The 16,684-nt window shown below is 47.1% G+C and overlaps 1 long non-coding RNA gene across 1 annotated transcript in view; it reads right to left on the bottom strand.

Moving 5' to 3' along the window:
* LOC309795362 overlaps positions 1-15,741 on the bottom strand; it is a 122,797-nt gene extending 107,056 nt beyond the window's left edge. Inside the window, exons 1-3 of the long non-coding RNA XR_014292242.1 lie at positions 15,112-15,741; positions 14,289-14,372; positions 12,169-12,272 (exon numbers count right to left, since the gene is read on the bottom strand). This is a non-coding gene — a long non-coding RNA (uncharacterized lncRNA). The remainder of the gene's footprint in view (positions 1-12,168; positions 12,273-14,288; positions 14,373-15,111) is intronic.
* Positions 15,742-16,684: the final 943 nt, after the last annotated feature.

Genomic DNA, 16,684 nt, shown 5'->3' with positions numbered 1-16,684 from the left:
AGGCTATGATTAGAACCAGACAGCAAGATGGCAGACCAGGAATTATCTAGTTAAGAGGGTTCTTCAAGATGTGTATGCTATGTGCTGAACTATCAATAATTTCATACAGACTCTTTGCTATGGGACTTCTTTTCTCAGTCCTATTCTGATGCCCATGTGTGAGCCATGTGAATTTTAAGGGTTCTATGGATTAAATGTCTATGCCCCCTTCCCCCTGCCCCCAAATATTCATACGTTGAAACCTTATCCCTAATGTGATGGTATCTGGTGTTGAGGCCTCTAGGAAGGAGGTGATTGGGTCATGAGGGTGGGGACCTCATGAAAGGGATTAGTGCCCTTTTAAAGAAGACCCCGGAGAGCTCCTTTGCCCCCTTCTGGTGAAAGCCAAGGACGCAGGCTCCCATCAGACACCAAATCAGCTGCCTCCTTGATCCTGGACTTCCCACCTCCAGAACTGTGAGAAATAACTGGTGTTTAGGCCACCCTGTCCATGGTACTTTTGTTATAGCAGCCCCAGTGTACTAAGGCAAAGGGCATCGTCTTCTGTTCCTGGAATTTGACTGGAGAGCTCTCTCTGATTGCCTGGATGGCCTGCTCCAGGCAGGCTCAGCTCTGTTAATGAAAGACGAAGGGGGCCAGAAATAGATTAGGCATGGAGGGGGCAGGGACAACTGCCTGAATACAGTTGCAGAAGGAATAAGAGAACAGCAGGGATCACATAAAGCATTCGCAACGGCAGCTTTAAAACAGACAAAGTTGGCTGTGTCAACGTCACTCTGTTTTCTGCTCACCACCTGGAGTAGGTACTTTCCTCATAGGTGAGACACTGACTAGGTACCTTGGACATCACATGCCAGGGAGCTTGCCATTCTCTGTCTCCAACAGATAAATCACGGTCCTTTCATTATAATAACACTCAGTTCCTGGCAAAGTACTAGGCACTTTCCATGTATTATTTCATGAGGCGTCTCTGTCATGTTCTTTAAAAGAAGTCCCCAAAAAGTCCGAGGAATTTGGCCAACAACGTCTTGGATGTCTTGACGTTGCCTCTGTCTGCAAAGGTACTGGATTAAGACTAATGTGTATATTATTTAAGCTAAGGGTATTTGAAAAAGACCTGGATATTCTAATGCCTGTGTTCAACACTTTGCCACTTAAGCTGACTGCAGATTCTCAGGCCAAAAGTAGATATCAAGGCTGATAGAACGCTCTCCACACAGTTCAAGTAAACTGGTGAAAAGAGAAATAATCATAATCCTTCCCAATTCACTTGCATTTAGTCTTATATAATCTTACTATCTCCCTTAAGCTTAGGCATGTTGCAGAGAGTTTTCAGAGTGTGGTCCTTGTGGAACTTACCAGGTCAAGGCCTTTGTGAGGTGAAGCTTCATGAATCTAAACTGCTAGCAACACCCCCAGGAATACCCACTCGCAGGACAGTTTTAAAACCACTGTCTTAAACTCGGGTATCCAGGGTCCCTCCCTCTGTGCTCCCTCCCTTTGTTTCTCCTTCTCTCTCTCCTGTTCTCTTCCTGTCCCTTGATTGGCGATTCTTTTGTGCTTTCATCTCCTTCTTTTATCCCATATTTTTCTGCCAAAGTTTACTTTTGTCCACGTGCCAGTGAGAATGGAGATACGGACAATTAAATCAAATGTAGGTAGGTAGGTTTAATTAAACGAAGAAAAAAAATGTATTCTTCAGACTTTTTCTCACGAAGAATAAGACATTTCTTTAGAAAACCTCCTTGGCAAGTAGGGGGGATACAAGCTGAGGACCTCAGGAACCTGATTTGAACAGCAAGGCTCTGCAGGGGGCAGACAGAGGAATGTGTTTATTGCTTCTCAGCAGAGAAGGGGAGATAAGGGAGGATGAGGGGCAGGGAGGAGGAAGAGAACCACTAAGATGGGGGAGGGGAGCTCACAAACCACAATGTGGCCACTCCCAGCACTTGCCCCAAGTGTAAATAAAATATACCCAAATGCTCATGGAATCCAAGTTAGTGGAGTTTTTCAGTCAACAATGAAAGCTGAATTCTGTATCTAGGTTGATCCCCGAGGGAACCAGAGAATCTAGGAAACCATGGAGAAGCACAAGGCGATGCACCCCAGGAACTCAGACACTTCTGGAAATCTTCGGGAGGGCTTGAGATGGGAGGGCTTGAGATCGCCGGGCACAAGCCATGAACCTGGAGTCTGAACTGAGTTTAAAGGTCTCTTAGGAAGACAGTAACCGTGTGAATTATCAGAAGATCAGGTCACTTTTGAGAGTTAAAGGGAGCATCTGAAAGATGTAGGGACAAGAGGCATATAGCAGGGAAATGATCACCCCACCTAAAGAGGATTCAGATATCTTGAATTCATGGGAAAGAGAGGACACATTGTGGAGCTCGCTCAGAAGGTTTCCCCTAAACTACACTCAGGCTGTTAGGGGGCAGAGGAGAAGGGAAAGACATGTGACGGCAGCTGGAGGAGAAGCTCAGGAAGTGAATTACAGACGCCTTTATGTCTGTGAGAAGATCAATTCCGGTGACCTTAGGTAACAGATGATGCTAGACTCAGTTTTATAGTAGATTCAGATAAATAACCAACACTGGTAAAAGAAATTTAAAAAAGAAATAAAGGAAAGAAGGCAGGCAGGGAAAAGATGGAAGCGAGGAAGGGAGAGCAGGAGGGAGGGAGAGAGGGAGGGAGGAAAGGGGAGAGGGAGGGAGGGAGGGAGGGAGAACGTTAGTTTGAAGCTGTCTGTTCCACTAAGCTGCCTTTCTTAACGACTGATGGTAGAATTCAAAACTCTGCCTTGAGTGATGCTTCACCGAACCCAGGGGTGGTTGGCAAACAATGCTTGACTGCACGGCAGGCAACGTGGTGCCATGGAAAGCCTGGGCCCTGAAATCACAGAGACCTGCCCTGCAATCCCAGGGAAGCAAGATGAGGGCAAAACAGACTTGGCTGCACGGAAAAAGAGTCTCTCAGGGAGAGCTACGGTTTCCAATAATACCCTCTCCCTTTGTTTTCTATGACACATCCATTAAAAACTCCAAAAAAACAAAACCAACTGTCTATTTACACTGTTACTGCATCCTGTAAAGATAATTGACAATATCAAAAATGTCCAAGACGTCCTTGGGATGGCTTGCCTTCCACTGTAAGTGATATGGCACATATAGATCTCAGTGTGCAGGCTGCAGTAGTTCCCAAGAAGTAGACAGTTATCCCCAAAGTAGCTGAAACTGAATCATGGCTTGTCCTTGTTGGTATCAGTGTGTTTCTTGTAAAGGGTATGAAACAGAAGATGACGGCTTAGTGCACGTTCATCTTGTCTTGAGGGAGTCCCTGTGAAAACAGAACCTGGGCAAAGACCACCCTAGACCATTATGTTGATAACCTATGAAAACAGTTCCTGACTATTCAATGGCTCAGGCTTGGGGAATTGTCTGGTTGCCGGACAACTGCATCCTGATCGCCTGTTTGGGGTTATGTGCGTGGGGGTGTGTGTGTGTGTGTGTGGAAGGATGGGGATGAAGATGTGTACTCTTGAAGAGAATGCAGATCCCCATTGTCCACCACCCTGGGATGAGGTCAACACTAGGACAGAGTTGGAAGGCTGGTCTTAAACCTGGGTACATGGCAGGCACGTTCTTTCCTCTGGGTCCCACGGGTAGTCAGGCATGGACCCCGGGACTGAGCCACTTGTGAGGTCGTTCCCTGGAGGGAGGAGCTGCCCTCCCGGGAGACAGAGGTGCGGGTGCATAAGGCAAGGCAGCGTTGAGGAGGCCCCTGGAGGAAGGGCTGGGCCTGGGGCTCTAAGTAGTGTCACATCCAATTGCAATTAATCAATTCATTTTTGGTTCCTTTACAGCCAAAACCACAGTCAAATCTTCCCCAAAACAAAACAAAGCAAGAGCAAGCAACAGCAACGATGGTGACGATGGTAACGGAGGTCTCACTATGTGGAGAGGGGAGGGGGGTAGGACCCCTGAACTTGACCCCAGAGGTCAGCCTAGTGTGTCTTATCAGCGTCTTCCTGAGGAGGGTGTGCTGAGCTCTGGGGAAGCATAAGAGAAAGAAGCCTTAGGCGTGGCCAAGGCAGATGCTGGAGGCTTGGGTACCACCCCCTCCTGATACGCTGAAGAAGAGAGGGACCTGGCCACGGGGGCCGGGGGAGGGGTGCAGCCAGCAGGGGAGGCCCATTCGTGTCCACCCAGTGGCTCAGTGACCTCCTCCAGACCTCTAAGTTAGTGAAGCTAAGGCAACAGACACATCACAACAACAACGACGCTATCAAACGATACCACAGTAAGACCATGACTGCTCTCTTAAAACACCCCTGAAAGTCGAGCTCGTCCTCATATCTTGAAAGACTATAAAATGCTTCTCCCCCTCCCCTCTGTCATCCTTCTGAGTTCACTGTTCCCTACGAATAAGCCATTCCAGTAGAAACGTTAATGTATTTGACATGTGTCAACATCACCCTGAAAAAAAGCCGTTGGATGGTTTTACTGGCACACGTGGCACGAAGCACTGAAGATGCGTGTGTCTGCCTCGGCCTGACACTAACGCAGCATGTTCAAAGCTAATCACTCGTGGGATCCTGACGTCAGTCCAGTGAAGGAGGCTTGCTCACCATCTACGTTCCTGTCTCTCTTCCTTTTAGCAAAAAGTGTGCTCTTGATCGAGCTGGCCTTTCTTTCTTAAATCAGAAATTTGTATGGAGACTGTACTACACGAAGGTACTGGCAGTATGAAAATAAAGTATCTGGAATAACATGCAAAATTGGTAGTACAGAGATGACACACAATAATATATGTGAAAACGCAGGTGTTTGCACTAAGATAATTGTGGCTTTCTGATTTTTCAGTTTGCCCTTATATAACAAGTACAAAAATGACATATAATGGCCTCGGTCATATGTGGGTACTGCTCATGTATTAACTTTCTGTGAGACCCATTCTCTGGGGATGCTGACCCCTGAAAACCGTATTTCCCAGATTCCCCTGGGAACTGGCTTCTGGTTACTTTCGGTCACAAGAGGCACTGGTTGGAGTCTGGAAGCAGGAGATGAAGGGTGGCCAGGGTATTTCCTGCCCTCTCTCTGTGTCGCGCTCAGCGTCTCCAGCAAGGCTTGTCTCTCCTTCACGGTTCCAGCCCCACCCAGGAAGCTTCCACCATCCAAGCTGTTGTCACACAGCTCCGGCTTTTGAGTTTGGATAAGACCACTTCCTTCTTTTGTCTCTCTAGCCCCAAGGGCGGTAGGAGACCCCAGCCGTTGCCCATCTCCGGTTGACTCCGCAGACCCTGCTTGCCTTTTGGCAACACCTTCATACCCTGTAATACAAGGTCCCATATTGAATTTTTGCCATTGAGCTCCTAGTTTTGACTCTTCTTTCTGACTGGAGTGTGACTCATCCAGAACATTCTGAAGGGTAACGTAAAAGTGGGATTGGAATTTCAGCCTGCTGTTATCTGGCCTGTGCCTTTTCAGTGCGTTTCCGGTCGGTACAAAGAACATTCTAAAAATTATAGATGTTGTTCCATTCAAACTTTCAGGGTTTTCAGTTTTTAATAGTATTGTTGGCATATGATTCTCTCTATGAACAAAAAACAAATAAGACCCTGAGGGATTTATAGTCTGGAGGTTGTGGGTAGTTCAGGAGAAGCTTCCAAGACGATCCTGGACTTGGGTGGGGAGAAGCTTGTCCAAATCAAAAAAGATGGCACATCTTGGTGGAATAATCAGCTTCTCTCTCCGATGGCCATGTGTGCTCCATCCAGCTGAGCTATTTTGTGTCTCCTTTCACAAGGCCAGCTCTGTTTCACTCCCGATTCACATGGGAGCTTGGCAAGATGCTTGTCTTACGGGTTCCCTTGTTCCTGAGACTTGTTACTTTTGAGAGAGAATTTGGTCCCAGTCTGGAGGACTTCACTAAGGGGAAGGTGATGCCTGGCTTTTCCGGAACTTCAAGACAAGTTGTACCAAGGGGGAAAAGGTTTCCAGGTCCAGGTGTGATCACACCATGAACACTGACACACACAGGTGGTCTGCAGCTCTCGGAGGTGTGGTGAAGTCAAACCAAACCAAGGCTCCACGGTGGAGACCTGAGTTTCCCAGGTGCTAACAGGAGCATATCCACAATAAGGCCACCTAAAACTTGGCCAAGAAAATTAGTGATGGGCGTACCTCATAAAACATTTAAGTTCGGGCTCACTTCAATTAAGCCTCTCAGAACCTCAGTTGTTTGTCCAAAGCTTACCTGAGCCTGAACTCTTGAAACCAAGGGAGTTTGCTGAGACCTGCATGAACATGCTTGCCCATGAAAAGTCTGGCAACAAGAAGCCCTCACCCCCATCTCCACCCCAGTCCAAAAAGATCCCAGCCGAGGACTACGAGAAGTAGCTTCCAAACATTTCTAAACTCTGAAAAGTTTGGATTTCACTTTAACCAGAGACGCCAAGTATCTGCTCTTTATTCAGGGGTGGGGTAGGGGGTGAGATCTCAAAAATTATCTTTCTGTCCCAGATGATGTTGTCACATAACATGGAATCAGAATGTCTCCATTAGACAAATAATCAGTGAAGGGCACAGCACAAGATGTGGTTCTTTCTTTTCTAATCTGGGTTGAAAACTGTGGCCTGGATTGAGTTAGATTTGGGGGTCAGTTCAGGCCAAGTGGAGGTGGCTTCCTCTCACCTCCTATCGTCATGAAAAGCCTTTATCTAATATATTTAATGACAACAATAACTGACATTAATGGAACTTGTACTCTGTACCGGCCTTGTGCTGAGCATTTTATAAGTGATTATCTCATTTCATCCTCAAGGCTACTCTGGGGGCTGGGGGCTGATTGTCTACACTGCATAGACAAGAGAAACAAGCTGTGGGAAGTTACATTACTTGTCTGAATTCACTGGTATTACATGGCAGGAATTGAACTCGGGTCTCTCCAGGCACAGAGCCCAAGCTCCTAAGCATTTTGCTGGATAAATCTCCACTGAGATGGTTTTCATAAGCAAGAACAAAGCTATCATCTGAATAAATGAAGCTGGTTCTGTTCATAAGAAAGTGGGCATGAAACTGCTTTGAGAGTGGCAAAGCCTCACAGAGAGGTTAAGATTTAATTATTACAAAGAAAGAAATTCTACGGTGTGGGAGGCACAGCAGAAAAGGGAGAGTGGGGAAGATACTGATCATGAAATAAAAAGAACCGTATCTTGGAAATGTATCAGTGTAATGATGATGAATTTGTAAAACTTAAGTATTCAAGGATTGGAGGGGAGAAATATGGAGAAATGGGGGAAGAGATTAATTTGTGGGGAGGTGTGAAAACAGGGACAGATCTTTTCTTTCTTTAATTTAGATTTCCATTAGATCATTTGTGCATATTAAAAAGAGCCTATGAGTCCACAACAAGAACTGGGCATTCAGGACTATTGTGTGGTTAACCACAGCCCTGCAGACACAGTCTTGGCATGTCAAGGTTCTGTCACTGAACTGTATTTGAGGGAGCTCAGATTCTACATGGCAAATGTCTGTGTTCTTTCATACAGCCACACTCTGAGATGCCGCCCTTATGAGAAGGAAAACCCTGGACTGGAAGAGGAGGAAGGAAGCAAACTTTGTGCCTTGACTTTAAAAAGGCTACAGGCTCTTCTGCATGTTCTTAGAAACACGAGTTGTGATGGATCTCACGTCTGAATGTGGGTAAGAATCACCCGGTGACCCTTTAAGACTGCAGATTCTTCAGATTCATTCCTAGACACTGTGACTTAGAAGTCCAGTGAGGCCAGGGAATCTGTAACCCGTACCCCATTTTAACAAACCCTTCAGGTGGGAGGGATGTCAGCGGCCGGCAGACCACAACGGGACAGAGGAATTCACAGCTCAAAGGAGAGGACTTTATGCCCTGATTTTCACGGATGTGGAAATTGATATTTGTTGTACGTCAGTATTACTGAGTTCATTCTCAGAAAACCAGATTTTCATGTTGGTGGACAATGTGAATTTGGGGAAAGCCATATGCTTAGCTCTATGTGAGACCCTTTCTATCTAGTCTCATTTTCATACACAGAATAACCGTGTAAGATTAGGATTATTTTGCAGGTAAAGGAACTACAGATTAAGAAGGTTTAAGTATCTTGAGTGAGGTCATACAGCTAAGAAGTGTGGAGTCAGGATCCTAAATCAGTATGTATTTGAGACCTTTTCTGTGTACCATGTACCTTCTAAACCTGTCTTCAGGTGAAACTTATGATGCATCTACTGTGATTGGACAACAGTTATTCAGGGGAAAAGGTGGACATTATAAATGGAATGACCAAATTCACAGAGCCAATGCCAGGCTTTAGTGCACACTGGCCTTACCCAGGGAATTTCAGTCCTGAGGGCTGAGTCTTTTCTTAATGGAGTCCCATGGTTCAAAGCATCTGCTCTAGGGTCATCAAAGTAACCTTTCTACTGATGGCTTGCCTCTTACTACCCTTCCCCATTTGGGACTCAGTCAGTGGCTACCACTGATCAGCTGCCACGACAGAGGATAAGCTCAATACATCCTGTAACCTGGTTTGATTTTGTCATGGTCATGAAAATGAGGGGGGCAGGCGGGGAGCATAACCTGCTCTCCAATTCCAACGTTTCTTCTTTCTATGTTAATAATATTCCATTGTTATGATTATCAAAAGAGCGTATCAACTTTTTCAGTGAATAGCTATTGAATTCTGTCTAAGGCTGTGTGCTAGGGAGGGAAGGGGATTTAGATTCCTGAACAAGACAAAGCCCTGCCCTTGGGAAGCTTATATTCTAGAGGACAGAGTACCAGTGACACACAGAAAATAAACAACTGAACACGCAGGATGTCAGTGGACATCGGTGTGGAGAACAATAAAGCAGAGTGAGAAAGACAAGGAAGGGAGAGTGGTCTATATTATACATATTCATACGTATTAACACATATGAAAGGAGATGCTTTTGAAAACTTTGAACACTAGGAAAACAATATAAAATATCATCCAGAATCCTACTACTGATACATGATATAGCCACTGCTAACAGTTTGGTCTGTTTTCTTTCGGACCTTTTTCTCTATTGAGTTGTGATCGTATCCTATCTGCTTTCTTGGTGTAACCTGCATTTTTTTACTTAACAGGCCATAATCATTCTTCCATGTCATTAACATGGTTTCCTAGTTAAAGGTTTGCTAAGTGCCACTGTAGGAATGCACTACAATTGATTTAGCTATTTCCTCTGTTGTTGGTCATATAGATTATTTCCCATTTTTCCCCCTTACAAATACCACACTGATGCTCTTTCTTAGATAAACCGTCGTGTGGATATCTAAGTATTTTTTCAGAATGAATTTGTGTGTCTTTGAGTCAGTTTTCTGAGGCTGTTGATGGATGTTGCCAAACTGCCCCCCAGAAGCAGGGGGGACTCAGCCATCTTATCACAGTGCGTAGAAAAGCCTTTCCTAAGCTCTCTCAAGAGTTCTGTCCTGGGCTTGCATTTAATTTGCCCCAGTCTTGAGGGTCTAGTCCTCCCAGGTCTGAGGATACAATACTCCTGTGCCACTCCCCAGTGTGACACTCGAAAGGACCCTTCCCATCTGCGCGGTGGAGAAGAACGCCTCTGACCACATAGGCACCTTCGCCAGGATCTGAAGAGGTGACCTTCCTCCCTTCCCCCAGTCTTTGCTCGAGTGAGTCTAAATCTATTCGTGGCCTCTCAGGGCCCCCCCTCCAGGATGCGGTAATCACAGCACTAACCTGTGTTCACATTTCCCATTATCGAGCAGAAATCCCCCTGTGCATCGACATAGCCTGGCTGCTTCCTAATGGCCCCAGCTCCTAACTTCTAATGGTCCCATCCTCATTTCTCCCAGGAGCCAGCTCTTTTTGTTAGTGTTTTAAGATTCCTGGTCCAGATGAAATTTCCCCCATGATGTCCATCTGGCCAAATTGAAGGTGATGCAGGCAGTGAGACAGAGAGACGGGTGTGTCTGCGTCAATAGGACAGAGGAACGTCCGGGGCCATCCATCTTCCATCTCCTCCACTGACATCCCACCGCCCCCTCCTTGTCTGCAACGTGGGGATGAGAGACGACATCCCTAATAGTTAGCGCCATGCCACAAAGACAGGGTGGATGCAGGTACTCTGCTCAGAGCCCTCCCTTCCAGCCCTGACAGCACGAGAAGAGGCTGCTTCTTTCTTTGTGGGTCAAACCCCTTCAGAGTGTGGCCCTTCCCCCTTTACAGTTCACCACATGGGAGATGTAATCTGTGGAGGAGATGTTACCAAGGGCAACAGGGACTGTATGCACGTTGATCCTTCCTGGGGTCTGAGCTGTTTGTGCTATGCCTTAAGAAAGAAGCCCTTACCCACACTTGACCTCAACTGTGGCTTCCTCAAAATAAATAAAATGCTTTGCTGATGAAAATCATGCTCAGCAGTGATTACAAAGCACGCTGCTAGCACAAAAATAATGACCGTTTTAGAAAAGGAAAGTATTATAAGCACTGGACGATGCCAGCGTCTCCATTTTTTTTTTTTTTTTTTTCCGTTCCTATGAAGCCACCTGGGGATCAAGTTTTCCATTTCTCCCTTCCTTGATTAAGGTGAGAGATTACTCATGGGCTTCCACAGCCAGCTGCTAAGTACACGGGTTTTAGGCTAGGCACCCATTTCTGGGAAGAGAGGTGGGGGAGTAAAAGAAAAAAAAAAAGTTCTTCAGTTGCAAATTCAAGAAGTTATCTCTGAACTGGGGTTTAATTGTTAACCGGTAATTAAATTATGAAAACAAAGAAGTCTTCTTTCCAAATCCCCGAAGGGTTCCTGGGGAGCAGACTGCAGTCTCCTTGTGTGACAACACCACATGCCAGCAGAAGGATGTCCCCACAGGTCCATGTGCATCCAACTGCCTCCTGGAGCTCCTGTCCGCCTTCTCCCAGGTGCCTCTAGCGCTCCCACCTCGCTCAGGTTTGAGGAAAAAGTCACTCATTAGCTCAGCAAATAGGACGGGGCTCTCCCTTGGCTCCAGGGATTCTGCTGGCGCCAGGGGTTCAGAAGTGAGCCAACTACAGAAAGTTCCTCCCTTCACAGAGCTTTCATTCTAGCGGAGTGAAGGCAGATCAGCCACTGGGAAGGAAGGAAACAAACGCAGCAACTTCAGGGCACGTGTGGTGCTTGCAGGAAAGTTTAAGAAGCAGGTGATTGAATGCTAGCGGTGCGAGCAGCTGATGGAGAGTGGTTCCCGCTGCTCCACCCCTATTTCATCCTCAGCAGCCAGAAGAATTGTCTGAAGAGGAAACCTGATCCTGCGTGATCATGGGAAGTTGACACTTCATTCCTGGTCCTTTCAACACTGTCTTTTTCCATCTACTAGACTGTAAGTGTCCTGAAAGCAGGGATAGGACTGCTTTGTTAACTTCATCCCCGCAGTGTCCCATAGAGTAGAAGCTCAGTAAATATGTGTTGAACGGATGGATGGATGGATGAAGCAGGGAAGGCTCTATTTGAGGAGGCTTCTGTGATTGATACTTAGGAGAGGCTCAAGCTCCTTCATATCCATCAGGGAAGCACCCAACTGGAGGGGCAACAAGAAGCACAGTATGGGATCCTGTGGGCTTGGGAAGCCGACTCCAGGTGTCTGAAAATGGCACCTCCGTGGCCCTTCACCACCAACCCAAGCACAAAGCCTGGAAAGGTGACCTCAGAGCCTCACTTTGGTGGTATCAGGTCTAGAAGGGTTTCCATACGGAGACCACTGAGAAGTATGGTTGACTCAATTCCTTAGCATCATAATTCAAACTCCTAAGAAGGTAGGAGAGATTGTGGGGAGCGATGGGACTGTAGCCCCTCAAGGGCTCTGAGACACTTAGATTAGGATCTCTATGAAGGTATTCTGGGTTCTTCCTGTATTCGCAGGGCTTCTATCATCTCCAGTATACCTGATTGCTATTTATGCAAACCAGCTTGGTTCAAACCTTTCATGAATGTCTTTGCTCAGAGGTCTTGAGGCTGAAGGTCTTTTTTTTTTTTTTTTTGAATCATCAAAGACCTGAAAGTCAACCTGGCTTCATCAAAAAGGCAGTGAATTCCCTATTAAAGGAAAGACTAAGGTTGAGTCTGGATATGTCAGGGGTGTTAACACAGGTTTCCCCCGCTAAGAAGCAATTACCTTTCTTCCTAACTGCGAAAATCCTCTTCACATTTCTTCCAGTTAGCGAAAACAGGTACCAATGCAGGTCATCACAAAGAGAACTTGCAAAATGTGCAGGGTATCTGCAGATCAAACACCGGATAAGAATTGAAAAACAAATCGCTCTGAACTACCGTCCAAACCTGACCTTTTGTGAGCCTGTGACATAAAACACTCATTCTATGAGCCGTCAAAGGGGACTTTATCCTATTCCGTATCCACGTCACACACTGGAAGTCAGGACCCAACGGTTTTCTGGGCCTTGTTTTTCTCATCTGCAAAAAGGGGTTGAACTGTTCTATCTCCCAGTGTGGTTGGAAGGGTTCCCAGGTGTCACACTTACGAAACACCAGGCTCCCACTCAGCACTTCATATACTGTGGAGGCATTTGAGGGTGAACTCTTTCAGTTCTGGGGCACTGAAAGTTTAACACTTCTTGATAATACTAATTACACTGGGCCAAAGCAGAAATCGAACACTCCAGCGTTCCTGCTCCCCGATTATGGAAGCAGTAAAAAAAAAAAAAAAAAAAGTGTCGATTTTATCCCTTTGGTGACCTGTACACTCACCTAGCAAGACCAGGCCTAAACATGCAGTCCCGATTTCTTGTCTTAGGGGAAAGACTCATGTTCTTAGAGAAGCTGATTTTTACCAGTCTCAATAAAAAGTAATTTCCCATCCATGGAGAACAGATTGGACTGCAAGAAGCCCTGCTAAATGTTCTCGGCAGATACGCGGATATCAGACCCAACAGAGGACATGTGCCTGTGCTGGTTCTTCTTCCTATCCACCCTCACCCCAGCCTCTACACTATATCCATCCATGAAACCTCAGCTCAAATATCACCTCCTCCATGAAGCCTGTCTTGATTGCTATAAATGACTTTTAAGTTCCTTTATACTCTGTGATGGTGTCATGTATGTATGTCTCTCTTGTAACATGGAGAGCAGTTTAAGTTTGGACTTGTGATGGGGTTTGGATAATAGATTTTTCTCACTTGACTGCAAGCATTGGGGTGGGAGTCCCCAGCGCCCACCACAGAGGCACAGTACCCTACAATGAAATGCTTGTGGGAGGAGAAAGGACGTCTGTGTGGCTCTTGGCTATAAAGGACACTGAAAGCAGGAGACACAGCATTGTGTGGGTAGGTGTCTCATTGCCCTGCAAGGCTTGGGAAGCAGCAGAGGTTGCAACCAGAGGAATTTAGGTTCGTGTTCAGGAAGAAAGCAGCTCTGCAAACATTCTTTCAAATTCCAGGCTGCCTAAAGAGTTAAGAGTGGGATACCAGGGAAAACAGTCGGCAACTATATCAGCCTCTACAAACACAACAATCTGCTTTGCCCCAATCCTGATTTTTATTTTCCATAGGTTTTAGAAGATAAACTTTATGGCGAAAGATTATGAGCAGGGTTTCAGCTAGGCTTCTTAAGCTAGGGGGATTTAAGGAAGGAGACAGTACTATCTTTCTGGGACCCAGGGAATCTCTGGGGATGCGTGGAGCTGGAAAGGCTCTCAGCAGCTGGGTAACCCTGGGTACGGAAGTTCAGACACATCTCCTTTAAGCCATCAGAAGAGAAACACCCCTTGGCTTCTGCTGTGTGAGGAAAGAGGGGAGCACGACCAGATCCTCTCCCCCTGGAAAGGGCAGAGGGAAGGCTAGTCCAGGCCTTTCTGCTCAGCCTATTAGGCAACAGCAGACTGAGTACAGACATGCTTCGCCGCAGTGCCAGGCTCAAAACAAGGGCTAGGGTGGTAGGTAGCCTTCTGCCAGGTAGAAACCAGCCTTGCCAGCAGACACTCCTCCACCAGACAGTCCTGCTCCCAGCTATGGGGCCACTTCCCAGGCAGAATTTCCAAACAAAAAATAGGACTGAGCTCATTTCTCACTGACTTTTTTTTTCTCTCCTGCATTCCTAATCCCTACCTTTTGCTGTTGTTTTAAATTCCTAATTTATAGGCCATGGCGTTCTTGGCGAACAGAGACGCTAGCTAGGGAGCACACAGAGGAGGGGAAGTCTCCACTCCAGCCTTGGGTCTGCCACTGTGTGACTGTGCGACCTTGGCCAGAGGCACTGCATCTCTGTGCTCATTGTCCTCACCTGTAAGTTGGGTTAAGTCTGCCGGCCGTATTGACCACGCCAGCCAACGGTGAAGCCATAACGAGGAGAATTGGAAGGAAGCCCCTTGAAAACACAGAAAAAAAGAAACTTTGTAGGACAAAGAAACGCATTTTGTTACCTATGCTGAACTGGGTGGTTCTCCACAAAATTGGGAAATAGTGACTCCCAGCATGCAGGTGGGTTTATGCTAAGTGCAGCCATGTGTTAGAGCAATGCTTTTACAGGCTGGTTCTACCTGGCGGGGGGCGGGGCATGGACTCAACTGAGACGCATGCCTAGATGGGGGACCCGGGATCCCCCATACCTTAGGGGCTATCTTAAGAGTTCTGCAACAACACAGAAAATGGGTAGAACCAAGGGTTCTGGAGCCAGAGACACACTCGGCTTCAAGTCCTGCTTTTGCCTGGCCACCTGGAACAAAGTGCCTCAGTGCTCGGTGCCTCAGTTTACCCATCTATAACAAGATTTAAGTAGGATGAAGCATGGCAATTGCTTCAGAGCAAAAGCACAGCACTAATACAGAGTAAAAAATACAGTTGTTCAGTACAGTGTCTGGTACAGCAAGTGACAGTTATTATTTTACTACTGATGTTATTATTAATCCAAAGTACCCAGTGCTGCCTACACCTCAATTCTCCTTCCCTCTTACCCAGGAAATCTCCCTCCTGAAAAACTTCGAAACTGAGGCCCTGCTTTGCAGCAAGAAAACTGTGCTCCTCAAGGCCAAATGCTCCAAAACCAGTGTCTGTGTGGGGACGGGGGTGGGGGGGACTTTCGGGGGGGTGCGGGGGGTGGAATTTACCTTTTGGAAGTGACCCAGAGGCCAGTTAGAGACAGGGGGGAAAAGGAGGGAGGCGAGAGAAGCTGCTGGTGCTCCCGCGCAAGTTCACTGAGTTGATAAAGTTATTAAAACATAAAACACGCACAGGCTCCAGGAGGGAAAAATAAATAAATACAATAAAACAGCCCGCGCGTCCAACCCGGTTCCCCCAGGCGGTGCAAAGGCTGGAGGGCGAGAGAGCCCGAGGAACGAGTCGGTCAGGTGAACCAACCTCCCGGGGCGCGGCGCAGGGAGGCGTCCGCCCCACCCAGGCTCGCCCACAACTCAGTGCCGGCCCCTCCTTTAAAATTAAAAAAAAAAAAAAAAAAAAGAAAAAGAAAAGAAAGAAAGAAAGAAAGAAAAAAAAAAAAGCCCCGGCGAGAGGCCCGCTCCTGCCGAGCCCCCGGGGCTCCGGCGGCCATATCGGGAAAGAGCGGAGCCAGAACGCCCCTCGCGCGCCATTGGTCCACCCGCGTAGCAACAGCCGCGCGCCGACCAATGGGAGCCGCGGAGCCGCCGGCCGCAGTCCAAGAACCTGGCTGCCAGAAAGTTCCCCGTCCCAGCCAAGAAAATAAACCCAGGCACTCTTCAGATTCCAGCGCTAACTTTTCTTTCTTTCTCTTCCTCCCCTCCCCCTTTCCCCGTACAACTTGTCTTCACTCTTAGTTGATGCCTGCCTGAGTCCCCAAACTCCGACGCCTTTTCGAAGGTCATCCCTTCCCACCCCCAAGGGAGAAACCTCATTAGAGGTAAAAGAAAGGACAGATTGAAAACGGTGTGTCAGGCTTTCAAATCCCACTCGGGCCTCATCACCAGCGACCCCTGGCAAACCTCAATTACAATAGCTTCACTTTTAATAGTGTGGTTTTTGTTTGAACAGATCTGCAAGTTCTGTGCCCCAAAGAAGGGCCCTTTGAACACCTACTGTGTGCCAGGCTTTGTCCTCGCAGTTTTATACGTCTTGCTGCATTTAATCCTCCTTGTAATTCTGGGAAATGACTCGCCCTGTTTCCATTTAATACATGGGATGTTGACGTTCAAAACGAGGAATGGAAGTGTCCAAGGAGACACCGTTGGTATGTGGTCCAGCAGGATTCAAACCCAGGCCAGCCTCTTCCCAAAGACCACTCCGTTTCTGTGATGTCACACACCTCCCCGAGCCCACTTCAGTGTAAGATATCCTAAAGAAATGGTGCAGGGTATGAGAATCTGATCCAGACCCGCTGTTTGTTAATAAGCCAGAGTGGGACTTGCACAACCGCATGGGGTCTTGACAGTGAGAAAGTCTCATCTCACGCTTGGTTTCAGGCTCTGCCGGTGCTGTTTTGAAATTCTTAAGTTTTGAAGACTGGGCCTGCGAATTAGGTAGCCAGCCCTGCATCCAGGGGTAGGAAGCTTCCAGGACGGTTCAGTGAAGACAGCTTATTTCAGTGTCCCAGAGGGATCTCTCAAGTAATGGAGGAGGCCTGTAAGTCTCTCTCTCTCTCTCTCACTCACTCACACACACACACACACACACACTTACACTTCTGCACACACCCCGCAGATTAGTCAG

This window comes from Mesoplodon mirus (genome assembly GCF_964341445.2).
Source record: "Mesoplodon mirus genome assembly, chromosome: 19".
NCBI classification, from domain to species: Eukaryota; Metazoa; Chordata; class Mammalia; order Artiodactyla; family Ziphiidae; genus Mesoplodon; species Mesoplodon mirus.
Note: the sequence above shows the minus strand (reverse complement) of the source record. Positions and strands in the feature narration are given on the sequence as shown.